Source organism: Balaenoptera borealis (assembly GCF_965194805.1).
Source record: "Balaenoptera borealis genome assembly, chromosome: 3".
Lineage (NCBI taxonomy): Eukaryota > Metazoa > Chordata > Mammalia > Artiodactyla > Balaenopteridae > Balaenoptera > Balaenoptera borealis.
In genome coordinates, this window is record NC_138866.1 from 65,992,795 (window position 1) to 66,006,167 (window position 13,373).

General features: G+C 40.0%; 1 protein-coding gene across 3 annotated transcripts in view; it reads right to left on the bottom strand.

The window, feature by feature from the left end:
* The window catches only part of NUBPL (NUBP iron-sulfur cluster assembly factor, mitochondrial), a 438,815-nt gene that overhangs the window by 75,371 nt on the left and 350,071 nt on the right, over nt 1-13,373 (bottom strand). For all 3 annotated transcript variants that reach the window (XM_082384184.1, XM_082384183.1, XM_082384182.1), the window contains one exon: nt 118-8,035. The gene's annotated coding sequence lies outside the window, so the exon portion shown is untranslated. The remainder of the gene's footprint in view (nt 1-117; nt 8,036-13,373) is intronic.

Sequence of the window (13,373 nt, forward strand, 5' to 3'; positions counted from 1 at the left end):
TTCTTCAGAAAACAGAACCAACAAGATATTTATAGATACATACATACAAATCTATCTATCTATCTATCTATCTATCTATCTATCTATCTATCTGATTGATTACAGGAATTGACTCACGTGATTGTGGAGGCCGAGAAGTCCCACGATCTGCCATCTGCAAGCTGGAGAAAAGCCAGTGGTGTAATCCAGCGTGAGTCTGAGGGCCTGAGAATCTGGGGACCGATGGTATAAGTCCTAGTCTGAGTCCCAAAGCCTAAGAATCAGGAGCTCCAACGTCTGAGGGCAGGAGAAGATGGATGTCTCAGCTTAAGCAGACAGCAAAGTTGTCCTTCCTCTGCTTTTTTTTTTTTTTTGAAGATTTATTGATTGACTGATTGCTATATTGGGTCTTTGTTTCTGTGCTAGGGCTTTCTCTAGTTGCGGCAAGCGGGGGCCACTCTTCATCGTGGTGCGCGGGCCTCTCACTATCGCGGCCTCTCTCGTTGCGGAGCACAGGCTCCAGACGCGCAGGCTCAGCAGTTGTGGCTCACGGGCCCAGTTGCTCCGCGGCATGTGGGATCTTCCCAGACCAGGGCTCAAACCCGTGTCCCCTGCCTTGGCAGGCAGACTCTCAACCACTGCGCCACCAGGGAAGCCCCCTTCCTCTGCTTTTTTGTTCTATTCAGGCTCTGAATGGACTGGATGATGCCAGATTGGGGGAAACTCTAAAGGTCATATGGCCTGGAATACATAAATTTTAAGGAAAAGAAAGGGATAGAAAGGCAATCTGTAAGTTGAAAAAGACTTAAAGACACATCAGATTTTTAAAATGAGCATTGGTAAGGGCAATCTTCTTCACTCAGTCTACTGATTCAAATACTAATTTCTTTCAGAGGCACCCTCCTCACAGACACACTCAGAAATACATCATGTTTTACCAGCTATCTGGACATCCCTTAGCCCAGTCAAGGTGACACATAAAATTAACCATCACAGTGGGTGACAAAGTCCTATTTATTGACTTGACAAGAATGTTCACCTCAGAATAATTGTCATACAATCGTTTTATGTTGTTTTCTATATCTCTGTTTTATAATAATAATATCATATTATTATAATAATAGCCCACCTGAAAGGGCTCTCCACCCTCTGTGGGTGGGAGAAGAGCCTGATGCGAGGCTAGGAGATGGGAGGAATTCCTCTACAATGTTGGGGAAGCAAGCAGGAAGCAAGGTGGCCCTTCCCAGTAGGCTGATGAACCACCAGCACATTCTTGGATTTTCCTTACCGTGTGGGAAATATCACTGGACCCTCCTCGAGAGAACTACTAATTAATAATACTAGATAATTATTATTTTTAAGTCAGGAGCTATGCAAAAAGTACTTTAACTCAGACAGGTTAGGAAAGCTCAAACTAATTTCACAGACACCTTTTGAAATAGGTTGTAAGTGCATGAGGATTGGAGAGGGGGTGTATGACTTTCTGGAAAAAGCGAACCTTGTTCTAGCCCTCACTGTCAAATCCTGTTTCATCTAGAGCTGTGGTCAATTCAACCGAGTGTACTACTGTGCTACGGTTATCTAATTCTTGGTGATTTAAAGACTTTTAAAATCTGTAAAATGGAAACATTTCATCCAATTAAAAAGAAAATTTCCCATTGCAAAAAGCTTATTAGCCACTAGAATAAATGAGTAAAGGAAGTTTTGCTATCTCTTTCCCGTGACAGCTCACAGAGCCGTCTACTCAGAGTCCCCTAGGTGCAGGCACACGTGGAGACAGGTCTGACAGATGTCTCTTTGGTGTCTCCCAAGGAGATTACGACTGCACTGTCACTGCCCAGGTGTGGTGGCCATCACAGGAAGGCAGAAGAGCATGGTGGCTGGAGCACAGATGTGTGTCAGAAAGATTTAAGTTCAAATCCTGGCCTTGGTCACTTACTAGCTCTGTGACATGGGGCAAATTAATTAACCTTTCCAAATGTTTGTTTCCTCATCTATAGAATGAGGGTAGTGATCACAACTATTTCATTAAGTTGTGTGAGAAATGAATGTAATGATGGATGTGAAGGGCAAGATACCTGACACACACAAGAACTCACTAAGTGTGAGCTATTCTATCTTTATTACTGTTAACGTCGAGGTCATCACCAGAAGGATAGCCTAGTAAGGAAGCAAATACTTTAGGCCAGTGGTTCTCAAAGTGTAGCCCCCAAACCAGCATCATCTGTATCACTTGGGGACGTCTTAGAAACGCAAACCAACCCCCTCCCTCCAACTCCAGACCTACTGAATCAGAACCTCTGGGGTAGGGCCCAGCAATGTGTGTTTTAACAAACCCTCCAGTAATTCCAGGCAAGCTAGAGTTTGAAAACCATTGATCTCATTCCATCGTCTGTTGAAGCCTCCTGTAAACTTTTGCAGCCAGAGTATTTGAATTTTTCAGGAAGGCTGCTAAGATTTTGTTTTATTGACTGAGAACAATCAACTTGAAATCTAGCCTTGATTCTATCAGCCAGTGATGCTGAAGAGAGAATCCCTGCCTGAAGTCCCACTGGCTTTATAAGTACACTGAAAGCAAGATTGTGGATTGTCATCTGTGTGTTCCCCAGTATCTCACATGCTGTCTGACAGGCTGTAGACACTCGATAAATATTCATTGCCTGAACAATGAATGAAGAGTTAGGAGAAAGACTGGAGATGATTATAGCATTCCACCAGCAGATAAATGCAAATCTAAGGTAATCTAATTTAGGATTTTGCTTTAAAATACTTGCTTTCTAGAACTCAGGGGACAATCATTTGCTTGGCTTAGTCAGCAATGTAAGCATATCTTATTAAAATGTACGACTTCCAATTGAAATTTGAAAAAAGGATCAACAGTGATTTTAAAACCTTTTAAATAACTAAATTCCCACTGAAACTGAATTTGGGGCAGTACTCAGTTAGCCCTTGGATTAAAGAGACAACCAGAAGAAAACAAATGGACAAAAAAGGACTTTAGCTATTGTTTTAAATGCAATTCTGGGGCTAGACCCTGAAAATAAAGAGAGGGAAATTACTTTCTCCCTCTATGTATGTATATACATACATATATATGTATATTATAATAGAAGTATAAATGATTCTTTATACCTTGAAGCAAGACAAAAATCCAGATTAATCAAAGGAAAATAAAAAGACTATACTGAATATAATTTATTAAGGCAGGAAATTATAAAAATTTTGTTTAAGAAGGTTTCAGTAATTCCAAATTTCAATTAATCTGCCTATCTCATTAAACTAATGTATTTAGAAAGCAGCAGTCATTATCTAGTTGAAGCATCACATCTTCATATAGAAAAATATCTTTTCCTTTAAGAATTAGTACATAAAACTAACAAGTGCAATTCTGGGAGGCAAAGGAAAATTAAACGCAGTTTGGCACCCATACACACCTAGTGACTCTACAGAAAAATATTAAAGTAATAAAAAAGTGCCAGCAGCAGTAATGCCAGGATCATCCATATTTATTTTGCTTCTTGTATTTGACCATCTATCAGTGTGAAGAGCCCTCAGTAAAAATGAATAGTTTTATCAATATTCTCAGCAAAACATATTTGGTTTCATCATTGTAAAATCTACTGCCACCAACCTTGAAAGTTTGGTCTCCTGGCCCGGGGACACTACCTCTCTTGCAGATCAGTATAATCTGATGAAAAGCGTATATTATCTAGAGCAGCTCTATACGTTAGAGAAAAATAAAAAAGAAAACTTGGTGACTGACAGCAGTTCCTTGGTGGCACTTGCTGAAATCATGCAGCATTAACTACTGAGTTAATAGGGATATTGGACCTATCATTTTTTACTTTGGGATTAGAAGTAATGGAAGACCCTTGGGCACTAAAGAAGCAACATCCATTCATTTGTAAGTAGGTTGAGAAAGATAAGGGACATCCGAAAGAGCTTAACTTACTCTCAAGGAGAATTTACTGACTCATACATTCATCCGTTCAGTCATTCATTTAGTTCTCTGTAATTCTGTACTTGGGTGCACCTTTAGATTTACTTTAGTATTTAAAAAGTAGGACAATTGACTTGTCCATTTTTCTCTGCATTCTATTGACTCTCTTTTTGGTGACTGCAAACTTTTCAAGGATTTCCTTCTTGTGAGACATTTAGAAACCTCTCTAATCTTTCTGAAATTAACAAAAATAGTTTTAAAATATGCCTCTTTTAAAATTTGACAATGTTCCCTCCCCTTATTTTTCCACTTAAAAAGGTTACTTATACCCTACAGCAGTGGTTGTTCACAACTGTGATAATGGAAGAAAAACTCAATAACTCCTTAAAGAGTCACATGTCTTGCTGAATCTTTGCACAGTTAAGGAGAATATGAATTTCTAATACTGAAATTAAGGAACTTGGGAGCTGAAGAATACAAAAGGTACCTAAGAAAGAAAAAAATGCTCCAACCTCCACCAGTGTGTAATGACTCCCAAAGCTCTATCTGAAGCCCAGTCTCCTTTCTGAGCTCCAGGCTGGACACAGAGCTGCCTTCCTGACACTATCATTCTGATGGTAAAGAGGTCTGCAAGGTCTTCTCACACACATACACCCCCCCCCAACACACACACACACAGCATTTGCCATCATGAATTCATGAAACGGCCTTTTAAGAGTGGGCCTTTATACGGGAAATGAGCCGGCTTCTCCATCTAGAGATAAGACTCAGGAGATTGTATCAGCAAATGTTTTCTTCCATGCCTGTTTCTGATGCCAACCAATGTTGCAAATAGCAGATGACAATTCTGATCCTCCCAGATGCTAGCAGTGCAGTTAGGAGCTGTCCTCACTGCATTCTCCCCTCACTGGCTAGCATTTGAAGGAGCAATTTTATGACTTGCTTAGATGATGAATATACATGCAGAGGTCTTTTTGAGAAACCTTACTTAATAGTTCTGCAGAAACTATGCATTTGACCCAAAGAATAAAATAGGTAGTCAGTAACTACAGAGGTGTATTCCAATACTTCACTATTGGCTCACTAGCACCTGAGTCTCTTCATTAGGGATGAACCTCAGACCACCAACTGCTGGGCAAAGATGACGAGAGATTACAGGACAAAAACTGAGAGATGGCTGTCACTGCCACAAGCTGGGACCTATCTCTGATGTGTGTATGTAATTCCTGCTGTAACAGGGTCTTTTCAGTTACACATAATAAATCCCCTCGTTTAAATGACTGGGATTAGGTGATCAGTACTGTTCCTTTTGCTTTAGCAACCTATAAGATGAAATGTGAACTCACGTAGCCTCGAGGGAAGGGAGTAAGTCAGGCTGTATGAGCAAGGCCTAATAAAAACCCCTCAAGACATTACAGTGGTTACACACGCTCCACAGGCACCTGAGACTTAACATGGCCAAAACCAGCTATCATCCTCCTCCTAAAATACCCTGCTCCTCTTCCTACTGCCATCTTCCCATGACTGGTGCCATCTGCCCGACCACATCCAGACACCATGTCCTACCATTTCTAAATCCTATTTGATTTACCACCCTGGGTTGTTGGGTCAGATATAGTAGTTGAAAGTGGACATTTAGCAGGTGAGGCAAGTTGAAAGATGGAATGGACCACTGTGAGGAGGCAGGGGAAGTCAGGAGGAGGTGGTAATGCTCTCTGTCCTTCAAAGGGTCCTAGGTAGTGAGCTAACCATTTCCGGCCTATATGGGCGGATCATGTGTGTCTGGAGGAGATCCAAACTGCATGTCCCCCTCCACAGAGACCCTCTGTACTGACATACTTTTTTTCAACGGCTTCTTGGTACACTGGTACACCAGAAGGTGCCAGAAAGTCCCCTTGGAGACTGATAATTGCTGCAAGTATTGGCTGGCTGCTGAGAGACTAGTCGTGAGAACTACAGGATGTCATGTTCCATGTGGCGCCACCAAAATCCTGAGGGACTCTGCAGTTCTGGCTTCCGTGCTGTCTAGCGGAGTCCCAGGGACAGGAATTGAATGCAGGCCTCCCCAGCCACTGCCACCTCCTTCCTCCCTGAATACAGCAGCCACCAGAACACATGACCTTGAGAAGTGTGAAGGTCAAAGCCAGCAAGCTGAGTTCAAACTAAGCCACTGGTTGAAGAGACAAGCTGGAAAATGAGAGTTAGAGAGATGTGGGGCAGGGAATCAAAGCACCAGGAAAGTCAAAAGTGAGAAGAGGCAGAGTTGCTCTGGATGAATTCTGAGGACAAAGTGTGAATGCCTGTTGGGATCTTTATCTGCTCCCAGTATTGTTATTGGGCAAGCCAAGATCGTTCAGATGGTTCAGACAGGGAGCAGAGCAGCAAGTTGAGGTGGTTCATGCTCAAAATCCACGATTCCACTGTGTTGTAACAGGTAAGCTCATCTGCGGAGGAAGAGAGACTGGGATGGGTAAGGGATTCCCCAGAACTGTAGATGTCTGAAATAGCCTCTGTGGGAACGGAAAGGGAGTTGACCAGGGACACACAAGCAGCACCCAGCAACCCCGAGGACCCCATTGAAGCTGGAAACCACACATTTATTGTAGCAGCCTTACACTTGAGTGTGTGGTTTTCTACAGTGTTGCTGAGCAGTTTCAGGAGGAGAGGAAGCCAACTGCAGAAGTGATAAAAGCTTTGCCATGAACAAAGTAGGGTACAGTGGTTATACAAGGTAAGGGAGTGAGGGAGAAGCAAATGAACATTTACTGTGTAGGTCTAGATTGGAGAAGAAAAGAAGGTGTGATGGTTATTTCTGTTTCAACTTGGCTGAGCCACGGTGCCCATTCATTTGGTCAAACGTTATTCTGGATGTTTCTGTGAGGGTGTTTTCAGATGAGGTTAACATTTAAATCAGTAAACTTTAAGTAAAGCATATTGCCCTCCATAACGTGGGTGGGCCTTAGCCAATCAGTTGAAGGCCTTAATAGAACAAAAGACTGACCTCCCCCAAGCAAGAAGGAATTCTGCCAATACACAGCCTTTGGAATTGAACTGCAACACCAGAGTTTTCCATGGGTCTCCAGCCTACCAGCCCACCCTGCAGATTTTGGACTTGCCAGACTCCATCATCATGTGAGCCAAGTTCAGTGAAGGTTAACAGAATGTGGGAACAAGAAGAATGGTAAATTACTAAATTCACAGTTAGGGGAGTTTCAGAGTTCAGATGCAGAGCAGATCTGAATGAGAACAGAGTCAGGAGAGTGGAGGCAGAGAATGAGGTGCAGGTGCGTCTGTGGGCTGTCTGCCCACATGTATGCTGAGGCAGTGCACTCAAGGAGTGTGGGAGAATGGAGGGAGAAGACTGCGAGCCAGGGTGCCAGCAGACAGGGAGGGCTGCCTGCTCACATTCCAATGGTTCCTTATCACCTCTAGGGAATGGCAGGAAGCCCTTCATGACCTGGCCCTTCGCCCCTTGCTGGCTCACCTCTGCTCAGCCCCAGGCCAGCCCAGCCTCAGCCACCCTGACTTTCTCATCTGTGGTGTGGAAGCCGACTAAACTCTCAGTCTTCAAGCCTTTGCACGTTCCATTCTTCTTGCCCTTCTTGGAAGGGCAATCCACTCCTCGCCCTCCCCCCCCACCCCATTCATACTGGCAGCTTCAAATGAAATCAAAAAGAATTCTCACCTTGACAAGCACGCCTAATAAACCCAAGACCGTCTGGGCAACAGTCTCTTAAAAGGTCAGGAAAATTTCTTCCTATACCCAGTAATTAGCTGTACCTTGAATGAAACAAACTGCAATGTTCTGTGGAACTGCAAGTTCCACAAATCCTTTAAAAACTTTCAGGCTGCTCAATCCAAACCACATCCCAGGATTTGAGCTTTCAAGATTTATTGATAATTCAGGTAGCATCAGAGAACTGTATTAATTACTTGCAAAGATGATAACAGGTGGCAACAGATGGACTCACCTCCAAGCTCTTCATTACCTGCAGGCCCTTGCCCATTGCCAGACTTCGAATCTCAATGTTCAGTGCAGAGACACGCTTTCTGCCTTGATTTCTTTTCCTATTCTTGATTTTCTCCCCATAGCCTCTCTTGAACTTAGGGCTTTACCTAAAAAGTGGTAAATAAAACATGAGCCTGGTTTTAACTTTTAAAGCATAAAGTAGTTCAATAAATAGAAGAGTGGATGGATGTTAATCAATTACACTTGATTCATGGCTTTCCACCTGATACCTGCATCAGAGACTCTGGCAGTAAACTTTAAGGAACCAGGCGCTCTGATTTCTTTCTTTGGCCTGAGAAAAATTCACCCCTTTGGCTCATTTTCTTCCCTCCGTAAAGATTGTATGGTGGTGGGGAGAGACCTTAGGGGACTGGAATAACTCTATTCCAAGTGGCCACCCTTGCATGTTTGCTCATCTTCCCAAACCATTGTCTTCAAGTTCTCCCTAGTGATACAGACGGCAGCATCATTATAGAGTCACACTGATGAGCAGAGTTGTCCACAGGTGACCCTTCTTTTTACATTAAGCAAGCTGAAGCTCTTAGTGGCAGACACAAAATATGATTCCTTGCTTTCTTAAACTAAATGCTCTCCTTCTTTAATAAACTCCTCATTCACTGTGAAACTGAAAACATAGCCTTTTCCTGATGACCAGATGGCCTGGCAAACTTAATCACTTCAAGCACTCCACACTTCCTCCCCACTACCCTCCACAGTGGGGAAATCAAGAGGCAAACTCCTTATTCCTCCCAGATGCCTACCTCTCTTGAGGGCTTCCCCCAATCTTTATTCTTTAAAAAGACAGAGCAATGGATTTGGGAGAAAGCAAATATTTCTTTAAAGCTCTAAAATAAATCTTTCAGAGGAGGGTAATAGTAAATGAATAAAAGAAATGAGTCAAAATTATACCTTGACTAATATTTAATTCAACAAGAATGTCACTTACGGTTATTCTAATTTATCTGGTATAGTTGTTTCAATTACAATTTCCCTTCAAATTCGTATCTAGTATTCCAGACAGTAAAGCAAAGAAATTCTGATGGGTAATGTAGGGCAATGTGAGTAGAATCTTACCTCCATCAGTTGATATCCACTTAATACTATGGACTGTTCCAGCTAATAAAAGCTTATCATGATTCCTGAGTTTCTTTGGGTTTATTTTTCTTTGACAATCTTACCTAGGCAAATTTATTGAACTTCCCAAACCTATTTCTTCTACCTGAGAAAATGGGTACCTTAAGCTTACCAATATATGAAAAAATAAAGGGAAAGAAATTCATGTTGGTAAGCTACTTTCCTGCACAGATAAATTGACTACCAAAAGGAATTATACCCACAGTTCGGTCTCTCACATCATCAGGAAATCTACCCTCTCCTCCTTCTTCAAACCAGTTTCGGAGATGGTGACTAATGTTCTTATTTACATGGGAACTGATATCTCCTTCATTTATTGTTTAAAATAGTAGCATGTTAGGGTTGCTATGAATTGTCAAGGAAAATTAGCTTGCAACAAGGATTTTTATTAACAGAGTTGTGAAGTGAAACCAAAACTGAAGTGGCAGCAGCTATTCTGCATTTGGAAAATATGGTCTCAGAAAATGTACAAGCAAGTCACATACACACTTGTTTCTAAAAGCTCAGGACACTAAAGCGTTCTCAAAAGCATGGCAATAAAGCCATCATTCAGAAATAAAAGTGGATTATACAGGTTCCAGCCTAAACACTCAGATGGCATATTTTCCTGTCCTTTCAATATTTCATTTTATAAAAAGGCTACTTGACTAAATAGCTCCCGTGTCTTATTCTTTACTAACAGGAAGTGGTTATTATGAATCTTCATTTTTTATATTCATTGTAAAATGTAGTTAATTGGAAGCTTTAGATAAATACAAAAAGCTTGTTTATATGAAAATTCCTCCCTAGAAAGGATAAGAAATCCTCCCGGTTCAACAGAAAACAATTACTCACTAATTCAAGACAGTATAAACTCTCTCCTCACCATAAAAAGCATAAACTAATAAAAAGTTTTGATATTTTTGTTTATTGATTTTATGCATACTATTTATAAAAATTGGTTAGTGCAGAGGGAGACTAAATAATGTTAACTGTTTCAAGCAATAGTCTGAACACTAATTAAAGAGTAAAGAGATAGACTTAGAACAATGTTTTTTCCCTCCACAAAACATTTTAACTAGAGGGTCATAGGATATTTATTTTAAAACTTTCTAATCAGTAAAAGAAACATTTCCTTGGTGCAAAAAAGGAGCAAACATCACCCAACATTCCCTATAAATTCTTCAGCAAGGAAAATTGGGCGTAATAGAAAAAAAAGAAAAGAGCACAGATTTTTGTTCCTAAAATAAACTTTATGCAATCACAGGAAGCACTTAGATCCCTTTTTTCCCTCCTCTTGCAGGAAAACGAAACAATCTCTGGGCCGCAGAAAATAACACAAGTTTTAGAAAATCCCTGTGGTATGAGAGAAAAAAAACTTCAAGTGAATCTCTTCTGAGTCCCATCAATGATGTAAAGGACAACGGATGTTGAAAGACTCAGGTACTTCAACAAGAAGTAATTGATTTGTACTGGTGAGAGTGATGACTCCATCCGAGGTTCAGGAAAACAGGACAGCAGAGAGTCACACACACAACACTACAATCAATACGTCTGCACACAACTAGCTCCTGGCTTCATTCTGGCTAAAAGAGCAAGTGTAAGAAGAGTAATGATGGCAAGAAGTGCAGAAGAAGAGAAGCATAAGAAGAGGGGAAGAAGAAAAAGTGGATCGGACTATTTTATTTTAGATTGCCAGCAGATTCCACTAAAAATTAGTAAAAATATGGGCATGCCAATCATGGATGGGGCAATTTAAGAAAAATCAATTCATAACTGTGGATACATATGATACATATTTAAAAATTCATATCATAATGCGATTGGGTGGAAGAAAAAGTTTATAACATTTTCATTAAATTTAATTATAGGTATCAAGAGAATAATATAATATTTTCTGCCTTAAAAGTACTTTTTCTTAGAATATCCAGTTAGGAGGGTATTTTTGCCATTGCTACAAAGGGCACATTAGTCGGCAAACATTTGTATAATCCCACCATACACTTATCAATTAAGTCCTTCTCAGGATGAAAGATCAAAATATAGTTTATACAGAGTAAATCAGGGAGAACTTCAGACTTTGTAGAGATTTCTCCCTCTGTGGCTTTAATGTAAAAGGTGTTTCCACAAAATCTTAAGACCATCTATTTGGGCTGTGACATTCCATGACCACACCTTGAATTTAACAGGTCATAATAAAATAAGTTGCATTCAATAGATTAAAAATGTAGTTTCACATGACTTTTTAGACTGTTGGGTTTTGGCAACAGCAACTAGGCAGAATGAACTGCTAAATCATTTATGGTGCCAAAATACACATTTCACTTCCTCACGCTCTTCCATCACCCTTCTCCAGCCCTGGTTCCCTTAGGGCGCTCTTCCTGTGATGGTTTTCCAGCTGGTCTCCCTATTTTCCCAGATTTTGTTACTGAATTCCCCTCCCTCGTACCCCCAGCCCATCACCACGGCCCTCACTTCCTACATATGGCTGGATCAACCTTTTAAAAACATGGCTTCCATAAGTCACTTCCAGAGTCAAGAACTTATGAGAGCCAGTTTCTTCGTTATCTTACTGAGATAGCTGACACATGCATGCACAAACACGTATGCATGTGTGTATGTTTTAATGCAGGTTGTAGCTTTCCACGTACACTTTTTCTTTTAACAACATAACCCAGGGATCATTCCATTTCAGAACATATGGAGGTGCTTTATTCTCTTTCAAAAGCTGCATGATACTCCGCTATAGGGATGTTCCACAATTTATTTAACAAGGCTCTGTGGAAGGGAAATGGGTGGTTGACTGAGTAGAAGGAGGAAATACATTTTTTTCTACAAATGATATTTTTAAGGTTACATCATACACACAAAAGAATATGTACAAGTGAATATGTACAAGAAACAAAACAATATCAGTGACTCCACCCATCCTCACAAGTTAAAAAAAAAAACTAGTTTACCAACACTGTATTTACCTTTGTGTTCCTTTCATGCCTCACTCCCCTGTTTCTCACCCTAAAAGTAACTCTTCCCTGATTTTAATGTTTATCATTCCTATGAGTTTTTAAGAAAATTTTATCATATATGTTTATATGGCTAAATCAGAAATTAGTTGGTTTTGCTTGTTTTTGAGCTTTATAAGATGTCTTTGCAAAGGTGTTGCTGAAATAGGATCTCCATACTGTAAATAGTCTTCTGTAACTTGCTATTTTTGCACATCGTTTCTAAGATTCATCCATTTTTAAAAAGTAGCTGTAGTTCATTCATTATCACTGCTGCAGAATATTCTACTGTGTGACTACACTACAATGAATTTATCCATTCTTCTATTGCCAGACATTTGGGTTATTTGTAGGCTTTTGCTACTCCGAACAGTGCTGCTATGAACACTCGTACATGTCTTCCAGTGCACATGTGCAAGAAATCCTCTAGGAAATACCAAGAACAGAGTAGTAGGTTATGTGACTGTAATATTATAACAAAGTGTTCTTCAAAGTGGTGGTTTACCATCTTACCACCAATGTCTAGGATATGTCCCTTCTAATACTTGGTCTATAAGACTTCTTAATTTTTACAATCCAGTGAGTATAAATGGCCTCTCATTGGTTTTGATTTGCATTTTCCTCATTACTACTGGGACTGAGCTGCTTCTCTTATGTTTACTGGCCATTCATGTTTTCTCTTTTGTGAAATGCCTGTTTTGTTTCTATTGCCTAGTTTTCAATTAAGCTATCCTTTCTAAATTTTCTTACTGATTTGTAGGAATTCTTGAATTCTTAGGAATAACTAGTTATAGGCACTGCAATATGTTCTCTCAGTTTACAATTTATCTCCTCAATTTCTATATGATGTCCTTTACCAAAGAGACATTCTTAATTTTAATGTCATGCCAAATTTATCAGTCTTTTCTTTTATGATTAGTACCTTTTATATCTTAAGAGATTCTTCACTCCTAAGGTCACGAAGTCCTATATTTTCTGCAAAATTTTATAATTTTTACTTTTAAAATTGATTTTTATATGGCATAAGGTAGGGATCCAATTTTTTCTGTCCCAGCACTGTTTCCCCAATGATCTGCAATACCCATTTTGTGGTAAATCAAATAGTCAAATATGCACACACTGTTTCTAGGTTCTCTATTTGTCAATTTTCTATCTTTTATTAACACTATCTTAATTACTGTCAGTTTATAGTGTCTTGATATCTGGTAGGACAAGTTGGCCTCCTTGTCTTCCTGCTTATTTTTCTTCTTCTTCAGGAGTTTCTTAGCTATTCTTGGATCTTTACTCTTCACATAAATTTTGTAATCAGTTTGTTAGGCTCTATTAAAAG